The 10,081-nt window shown below is 41.8% G+C and overlaps 1 pseudogene across 1 annotated transcript; it reads right to left on the bottom strand.

Moving 5' to 3' along the window:
* Positions 1-194: 194 nt before the first annotated feature.
* Positions 195-9,112, bottom strand: LOC145212080 (ankyrin and armadillo repeat-containing protein-like; annotated as a pseudogene). The gene is made up of 22 exons (XR_013856647.1): positions 9,080-9,112; positions 8,697-8,811; positions 8,559-8,624; positions 8,269-8,462; positions 7,061-7,168; positions 6,576-6,693; positions 6,134-6,187; positions 5,747-5,951; positions 5,038-5,483; positions 4,713-4,838; positions 4,462-4,649; positions 3,907-4,099; positions 3,635-3,810; positions 3,151-3,304; positions 2,936-3,097; positions 2,770-2,879; positions 2,591-2,713; positions 2,414-2,536; positions 2,238-2,355; positions 1,915-2,094; positions 1,647-1,701; positions 195-1,590 (listed from the first exon to the last, which is right to left on the bottom strand). The product of XR_013856647.1 is annotated as an ankyrin and armadillo repeat-containing protein-like (transcript).
* Positions 9,113-10,081: the final 969 nt, after the last annotated feature.

The following is a 10,081-nucleotide window of genomic DNA, read 5'->3' as shown; positions in this document are numbered from 1 at the left end:
GTTTAACTTGCAAATCACTTTTGCAGCAAAAAGACGCATCCTACTATCGTTCTTAGGCCAATGAAACGGTACTTCTTTATTGAGTTTGCATTTGTACTGACCTTCAAGGTAGACAATATAAAACACTGCCGTATATCTGACTCCAATAAACAAACTAAGCTGCCTAAACAAACCTAAAAAGACGCAAAGCTAAATTAACGTTCCCACATTATATTTCAATAAACCATGCCACGAGAGCGCCAATTGCGGCTCAACACGCAACGCAAAAGTCAACGCGCCACGAATCAACTGTGAGATTTCAAGTCTAAAGTAAAAACTGATTTTAGGTCTAAAAGATACTAGCTTATATAGCGGTCAGGTCACATGTTATTACAAGTTGTAAAACTGGTATGGTTGTAAAACGTGTACGGCCGAGAATATTAACTTTTAATATTATTATTAAGAGTTCTAAACCGCAATTATTCATTAAAATGCTTTACAACAGGGGTGGGCAACCTTTTTTACTGTAGGGCCAATTACAAATGTCAAAATTGGATCGCGGGCCGCACATGTGCATAACACAAAGTGATTTTGCTTTGTTTCTTACCAAATATGCTCAACTACAAGTATAATTCGTACTTGGTTCTAGCCACATTTGGCCAGATTGCAGAAAACTAGCATGAGGCGCATTAATCAGTTTAAAAATATGTATTAATTGGACTCTTTTGCCAGTACTTTTAAAATACTAGCGTCTCTGCGGGCCGCACAACCTTTGATGAAGGGCCGCATGCGGCCCGCAGGTTGCCCACCCCTGCTTTACAGAAACGTCAAGTGTAACATGGCTGGAAGCAGTTTAAGACGTTGCTTCACGTTAACACGTAAGGGGGGCGATAAAACGATAGCCTTCAGCCAGTTTATGACCGGTGTGTTGATGAGAAAACAGGTTTAAACCGGTTTAATAGCCGGTCAAACTTTTGTGTAGAAAAAAGGCGAGTTATGATCGGGTTTGACCGGGCCAATACGTCACGATAATTACATGCAATTAAAATGTTTTGAATTGAAAGTCCAAAGTCCGATACACATTCGGCAAAACGTCATCACGCGATCAATTAAAAAAAAAGAATTGATGACCCATTTATTGGCACAAAACAAAAAAGGTTTAGAAATTTCCAGGTTAAAGCCCTCCTTCAGGCTGATACAAATTACAATTTGTGCCAAACCAAGCATTGACGACAAACGTTTGCAGCTAAAAGTAATGTTAACAAAAATAGTGGTGGACGAAAACATAAATTCTTATGCATGATGGTAAAAGAAAGGCATAGATAAAAATATTACACAATATCAAGTAAATGTCAAACTAACAAGTGTCAAAAATCACGGTTTGCGACTGAAAAGGTAAAAACTTTAATTTAATTAAAATTGTAAATATTTGCAAGTAAAATTGTAAGTAAATATTTCCTTTCGGAAATTAAGCAAAAATAAATGAAAAAAATTGTTCTGTGTCCTTGACAGGATGACATCATGATTTAAGACGTCATACTTTACTTCTTTAACGTCACAATTCTATTAGCAGGAGAAATGGATCTTGATCGTAACGATTTGCGTGGATTTCTGCATAAAATATTTGATGAAATTCGAAGAAAAGAGTGATTGCAAAACTTTCCCACCTGTTCTCATAAGGCCTGTTTGTTGTGGGGAAAGCCGTTTAAGGTCGGGAAATCCCTAAAGTGAAAATCGGTCAATACAAGTCAGTGGTTCCCAACAAGCTTGTAGTGATCGGCTCCTTTTATAAAATTACGTCTGCGAGCCCACATTATAAAACTTCCCACAGTTCTATCAATTGTGCTGTCTCGTAAATTAAAAACTAGAAACGCAGCTCTTGCAGTCACTACACTCAGTTTACACACCAATTCTATAAATAAAAAACTGTATTACTTTTCTTGTTGTTAGCGATGGGAAGTCCAATCGTTGCTTGTCGTTTGAATTCCGCCACAAATTCATCGGAAATGCGACCATCTTCCCCCAAATTCACAGTGAGATTTGAATGAACTCCTTCTGTTGCCCTGCAAGCTGCCATCAACTCCCGACTCGCTGTTCGGTTGAACGACAAATAACCTGTCAAGTACCAAGTGGGAGATTTAACCAAACGTACATGTAAAGGACCAAAGTAGGGTGTTAATATACAAAATATCGAAAGTTGAGGCAGAGAAATACATAAACAGGTAATAATCACTGCTCCAAGTAAACACGAAACCCACCCAAAGCCTGCGCGGCCGATTGCCGAAGCAGCTTATCACTCGAATTAAGTTTCTCCAGCAGTTTAGGTACTGCCCCACACGTCACAATGGCATCGGGCACTCTAGCTCAGGTAATCCGCTGAAACAGAACACGCCGTAAATACTTTGCAACAGGAACAAACTTCCACACGTCACACCTGCCATCACCACCAGGGTCATTGCAGCGAAACAAATCCTCCAACGTTGTGAGATTCAAGCCACCCAAGCGTGAAATTCCAGCAAGTGCTGAGCGCAGCTGAGGCTGCTTGAAACTTTACTGACTGAAAACAACTGTATATTACCACAAACAACCGAACAAAACTATAATGACGCACCAGGTTGGCGGAGTTGAGTATTTCCAAAATAATTTCGAATCCGAATCCATCCAGGTCATTCAACTTCTCCTCATTCTCCTGGCATCCGCTCACCAAACAAGCCAAGCAGTGCAACCGACAAACCTGACAATAGACAATGAATCATTGTGACGTCACACATAGCGTGATGATGGCGTTACCTGCATCGTCTCATCACGTGACGTCATCCAGACCCGGTTGAGCAACAGCTCTATGGCGCCCTCTTCGGCAATGAGAAGTTGCGTTTGTTTGTTGTTAATGTGAGCGACGCCTGAACCAGTGTGAGTTTAGTTACACTGTAGGAATTTAAGTACAATTGTCACGCACCAATGCACATGTTGTTTAAAGCGTCGAGGGTTGCCATGACGACCTTCCGAGTCGATCTTTCCAATCGCAACAATCGCATGAGCGGAGGAATGGTGTTGGCACGTGACAAGCGACTTTGACTTGACGAACTTTTCCAGCCCCATGCTGCCACCGCCTGGCAACCTGTATTCGGCATCAGTTAGTACGACAATGACGTCACAGTGACTTTGGCTCACCGATCAAATGAAGCGTGTCGGACATGCTAAGCAGCATGTCAATTATTTGGCTGGTCCCGATTCTTTCAGCTATAGCTCTCTGCTGCTCCGGGTGGTTGCCAGCCAACGCCCACAGTGCGCATGCGCCACATTCCTTTACCTCATCCGACCAAATCTGCACAAATAGTTTTCATGACGTAGCTGTCAATAATACGTGAACACAGACGAATTCGGTTTATCGCATATCCAATTTGCGTTTTTTTTATGGGAATAACAGGCCGCAAGTATTTTATCGTACAGGCTCCGTACAGGTTATGTTGGCTCGTCAAGAGCTATTAGCGTGAAAATGCCAAAAATTCTCGTCGTTAAACACTAAAGACGATTTTCATTTGAAACCTTCTCACTCGGTATAACGCGTTTTTAAATTTTGTTAGATTTTATTTTTGTGTCGTAGTTCTCTTTGTAGCCACGCATTACGAATAATCAATTTGGTTGAATCAAAAACCTGAAAAATCCTGCTGAGCGATGCGGGGACGCCCTCCAGTGACGCTTCCTGTTGTGCACACAGTTCCCTCTGGTGATGCATCCAATTGCAAGTGCCGCCTTCATTTGAGCCGGAATGCAGTGACCACGCAATATCGCCACCAGTGGCGGTAGAACTCCGATATTCACAAAGTCGTTCTATAAGAAGACAATCACATTATCGTACAGATTTATATCTGTAACAGACATTATTAACCGAAAAATGACGCAGTATGCCCGCCCAGAACTGTTTACCTGGTTCTCATTGTTTTCGTCACAAACGGCGGCTATTGCGTCAGCAGCGGCTGTCTGCAACGCATCGTCACGAACCGTGAGAAAATTGAAGCTCCGCACTCCATAATCCTCCGCTGGATGTCGCCAGCACCGGACTTGCCCCCCGACACAGTGAGGCAAGAGTGTTGATGGAGTTTACCAAGACATCGACGACCTGATGTAGAAGTCGTATTAGCCGGGCCGCAAATCACTTACATGAAAGCCAGCCCAGAATTCGGGAACAAACAACAAGTCGGTTTGTAAAATGAACGAGCTCGCTTATGATTATGCAAAGAAGAATCAAGCAGTCAATTTAACAACCGACTTCACGCATCGAGTAAGGGGCACATATTAAAAGGAATACAAACTAAACGATTTACTGAAGAATCAAATCAACAGAACAAAACTGCAGGCCTTATATAAAGGGTCAATGTGACGCTGCAGCTGCTAGACTTCAATATCGTAAATTTGTGCGCTGATGATATATTAAGTTTATCAGTTCAACTTAAAGGCCGAAACATTTCGATGTAAACTCACATCAACTTGCAGAAGTTCCACAAGAGGCCGGATACCACCGTAATCAGCGATGCGTGACGCGTTGTCGTCAACATGAGCGAGATCCGAGAGAACGACAGAAGAACGCGATTGGATCTCACATCTCTCGTCATCCACACCTCGGTGCTCCGGATCACCATCGTTGCTCGGTTTCAACAGAGAAATCAAAGCTGGACACAAATAGAGATGTGGCAAACTTATTGAGGGGGTTTGGGGGAATTCCGGGTACCTACTTGGTATTGCGCCAGCGTTTGCAACTTCGACCCGCACAGAATCCTGTTCTGACATGAGACAAATAACGGAGCAGGCCAAGGAGCGGATCGGTGAACAATTCTCATCGTCCAAATCCCTGCCGAGTCCTGCAACACAACGAAGCATTAACTGAGAGAGTTATCCACTCAACCGAGCTTAATGCAAAGCAAAACAAGTAATAACGCTTAATACACTATAGCACAACAGCTAAAGTGCAAGTTTTGGATTTAAAAAATAAATTGAGACGATTAAACGACAGTTGTACTTGTCGTGTGTAGCAAAACTTTAAGGAAACATAAAACCGACCTGAATCAACCGACAGTGTCGCCGACTTCGGTCTTCTTTTCGAACTTTGGAGCAGCTTAACGAGATGAGGGACATCCCCGGAGTCGAGAAGAGGTTTCCAGTATTTGGTTGAACGATCGAGCAAAACTTCCAAACACCGAAGTGACGCGTCCTGCTTTGTCATGTGACGACCAGCCATCATTTCTGTCAACAAAGGCTTTTTATTGGCCGAGCCGCGCGCATGCACAGACTGATACGTACCAACAACACCTCTCCACACATCGTGGCTTTATGTGCGCCCGATCAACTACTCGATGAAGTCAGTGTGGTACTTTAACTCAGCGCGCTGTATCGGCCCGTCATTGTTGACGTCACAAGCAGTTATTGTTGCACCACATTTGAGGAGGAACTTAAGTGTTTGAAGAGCGCCGTTGGAGGCAGCAGCGAGCAGGGGGGTCACATTGTCTCTACATAGCATGTAAAGGTGTAGCATAAAGATAAATTGTGGCGGGAAAAAACCACCGCATTTGGTTGAGATTAGTGTCGTTTGTGTAATATTGATAAGTTAAATATGCGCTATGACGTGATTGCTTTGTTAGTGACGATTGAAGCATGAATACGAGTGAAGTAAAAATACCTTCAGTTAAAACTCGACGAATTTTCACTGAAAACACAAAAACAATATCCAGGTAACATTCGCGCAAATAACAAATTAATCCACGTAACTCACCCCCCAGTTGCTGGCATTTCCAGTAAATTCGGGTGACGTCGCAGTAGTGACCTCACAATGGCCGTGTGACCTGTTGCGCATGCGTGGTGGATCGCTGAATGATTGCGGGCATCGCTCACCATTGGGTTCACTTTGCTCGCTAGGAGCGCTGTAACACACTCGAGGGCGCCACATCTGGCAGCAAAGTGCAGGGGGGGGGTCGCGCCTGTCATGAAAATTGAAGGTTTTTAAACAAAATCACTTTCTGTTTAAAACGCAGTCAACAAAACATTACAAGTCGGCGAAAAATACAAATCTACAATGAACAACAACAAAGATGACGTTGAATGACGACAAGCAGGTTATTACGTCACACAAGCGGGTTAGTTCCATTCATAAAAATCTCACCGGTCCTTTCAATAAACAAATCGTCATCAGGTATATCGTTGAAACCTGTCAATTCTAAGTTCAACATAAAGTCGTTTCAGAAAAAATGGCGACCATATTTAAAAGTTGTAAAATATTTCTAGCTTAAGAAACAAGATACTTTACAACTTTGTGTTTTCAATTTATGTCATTAACCTGATGAAGGTGTCTCGTATGAGACGTCGAAACGTCGACATATTACAATAAAAAACTGCTGGAAGAGCTAAAAATTTTGTTGATACGTTATGCCTGGCAGCAACAGTTTATTCAAACTTTTACCCGTCTTAAATTTGACCTTGTATTGACCATACGGGCAATAACCAGAAAACATATATGATGTAATGGCATTAAAATTTTTGTCAGGTTATGTTTATAGACGAAAAGCAGCTAAATATAAACAAGTAATACAAAAGTGTTTACTCACGTGTAGAACGCGGGTTAATCTCGGTTCGTCTCACGTTTAAGTTCGGTTTCTGCCCAAACAAAATACTCAGGATCATCTGCCGGTTGTGAATGCAAGCGTGGTGAAGTAGAGTCATCCCCTACACACAAACAACAACGTCATCCTCTACACACAAACAACAGCGTCATCCCCTACACAAACAACAGCGTCATCCCCTACACACAAACAACAATGTCATCCCCTACACACAAACAACAGCGTCATCCCCTACACACAAACAATAACGTCATCCCCTACACACAAACAACAGAGTCATTCCCTACACACAAACAACAGCGTCATCCCTTACACACAAACAACAACGTCATCCCCTACACACAAACAACAGCGTCATCACCTACACACAAACAACAGCGTCATCCCCTACACACAAACAACAGCGTCATCCCCTACACACAAACAACAGCGTCATGCCCTACACAAAAACAACAACGTCACCATCAAACCTGCACATCTGGGGAAAATAAACTCGAGCTTGCAGTTTTCCGCATTAGGGCGATAAAGGGGGTGACAAGTTCACGACGGCATGAGAGTTTGAGACTTCCTTCCATACTCTGCAAATGTGAAATACGACCTATAAAATTATTGTGGGTGACAATCATCAACTGCCCGACCTGAGAGCACTATTTGGCGCACTTAGTAGGTTGACAATCGCACAAATAACTTCCAACTAAAATATTTAAATATTGTGTGTCAGATATAGTAAACATAAACTCAAATCAGCGACCAGCAAGGCACAGGGTACAAAAAAATTAGAAAAATCTGCGATGGGATTCGAGTCTTTCCGGGACTCGCGCTCTACCATTTCAACTACACATGCCAGACAAAATGCTTTCATTAATAACCAGAAAAATATGTTTGTTTGTGCAGAGAATATCAGCAGAAAAAAATGCCTTGGTTACCTTATTTAAAAAATCGCTGTTGACTTTCCTCATAAACGTTTGCAAAGTGCCTGGGATTTGTGGCTCACTTGCTGTCTAACTCATTTGTTTGCTCGTTTTTTTTTCTGTGACTGTCAACAAGAAATCGAAATAAACTGTACAGCTGCAGATGTTGTATATAATTTATTGCTGGGACTTTGTATAAATTCGGCAGGAAAGTCTTGAGTGTAAATATAATTTTGGATGCACTGGAAGAACTTGTAGCGTCATAAATTACTATGCACCAAAAAACCTTATTTATCTCACAAGCTGAAACAAAATATTAATAAATACATACAGGTCACGCCACTTTTTATAAAAATACATACAGGTCACGCCACTTTTTTACTCTATAACCTACAACAATAAAATAGAATACCAACTGTCAAAAAGCTCGCATAATCAACACAATACCGCAGCATAAATTATTTGTTGACTCTCTATTCACTGTCATCGAATAATAGAGCAACACTAGTCTAAAAAGGCAACCAAGATGCTTCTGCGCTGCCTCCTTCAAATACTTCACCTGCGCTGCCTCCTTTTAAATACTTCACCTAGCTTGTTTACTTCTAAAGCAATGTGATATATCTGATGATCAGTTTTTATGAGCAGATATTGAAACTTACTTCCTGTGTCCAGAACTCTTAAAACCACAACGCAGTTAACTTACTTACAAAAAGACTTTACTTGCCCGATTAATAACGTAGATATAACTCGCGCGCATCTGTGCTAACCTTGTTGTTCAAAGCTTGGCGGAACCCAAAGACTCTTTTCATCATTTCGTCGAGTTGTTGATCGTTCATTGGCAGCTTTCTCGGTCTGTAGGAGCTTAGTAGCTGGTATCTTGCATGAAGCCACGCTGGGATGGGCGGAGTTGCTGGGTAATAAGTGGTGAGAGGGATACGGATCACGTGGTACAAACTCCCATCTGCAACAACAAGTACTTCATCCGTGACATGGCACAGCAAAAAGGATGGGCGACGGAAAGCAAATGCGTTGACTAATTTCAAACAAAATAGCCTACTGCGGTTTGATGTCCTGCGCCACAAGTAAGGAAATGTTCTGCATTGATTTAATAACCTGGAATACGCTGATATTAATATTTTTTGCACTTATGTTTATTTTCTGTGTTGAGTTCGCAACTCCAAGTCACCGCTTGTACCGAGCGATGTTGTCGGGACGGAATACTCCTGTCGCGGTCGGTTTGCCAGGAGATCCGCTAGATGTCGCCCTGCCTCAACCGCAACATGATTACACCAATCGTCATCGGACAACGTCTGTAAACAAATAAGTAGTGTTAAACCGAATCAATCGAAAAATTTCGGTACAAACCCTGAATTCAGCCAAGACCTTACCACGAAATTGGCCAAACCAAAACTAGTATAGAACATCACAAAATGCGGCTTACAATCGAGTAAATAACCAGCACATAATACTTATTTAAAGATAACCTGGCTTCAGTGTTTAGAACACACTCAACTTATAACGTTACATGATTCTGACGTCACAACGCTTACCTCAATGTCATCTGTGTCAAGGTCAAACTGAATTTCCCCGTGAGCTCATGTAAGATGACATCGTTCTCCTGTTTGGTCAAGCGTGAAGGTTTCGCATGGTTGAGCACCTTTTGGACCAATTGCGAACGGCGGAATTTCCGATTCAGTTCGTAATACGTCACCTGCATGACGTCATACGATAGTGTTAGACTCGTTGTAAACCAGGGGTCGGCAACCGTTATAAGCGACGCGTGCCAATTTACTTGTTATTTTAAAGTTTTAATGACCTCGTGTGCCAAAGTTTATTCTAAATAATAGTGGTTCGTGCCAGCAGATATCAATAATAAAAAGCAGAGTGTTTTGTGCAGCAGAGTGTTTTGTAAGGCTGAATTTTAAGACAATGACATGATAAAAACTATAAACAAGCAGTGTAACAGGTTAAATTAGTACTTAAAAATAAACACGCAAATCAGTTGGCGTGCCATGAAAATTACGAAGGCAGGTAACCTTGGAACGCGTGCCAAGTGTTGCCGACCCCTGTTGTAAACATATCCGAGCGTTTTGGCAACGTTGTTATCGGCAGCTATTGCCAATTCACGTCTGATTTCTTGCAACTCCTCATTAACGCAGATTATTTTTAAAGCTTCCGTATAAATTGGTTGAAATAAAGTATTTTGTGTCAAAACAAAATCACAGAAACGAGCAACCGCCTTATGTTCACAAGGTTGTGAGTTCTAATCCTATCTCGGTCGCTTGTGTTTTCTGAGCAAGAAATTAAGCAACATTGCTCCAACCTAGTGGTTTCCGATGGGTTGAACTATATTGCACCAACTTACCAACTGCATAAGTCAAAAAAAGTAAATAAAAAATGATTTAACCAACTTACATTAAAAACAGGCAGCTATACGGTGGACTTATTGCGAGCATGATGCATTCAGGCTTTGCCCGCCCAGAGCATGAAAATGAAACAGCAAACAACAAAGTTGATTGTAAGTAACGCTTTATTATAACCGCACAATCCAGTCGTTAATCGCTTTATAACCGGTTTATA

This window comes from Phallusia mammillata, chromosome 1 (assembly GCF_965637545.1).
Source record: "Phallusia mammillata chromosome 1, kaPhaMamm4.hap1.1, whole genome shotgun sequence".
NCBI lineage: Eukaryota > Metazoa > Chordata > Ascidiacea > Phlebobranchia > Ascidiidae > Phallusia > Phallusia mammillata.
This window is presented reverse-complemented; position numbering and strand designations above follow the sequence as displayed.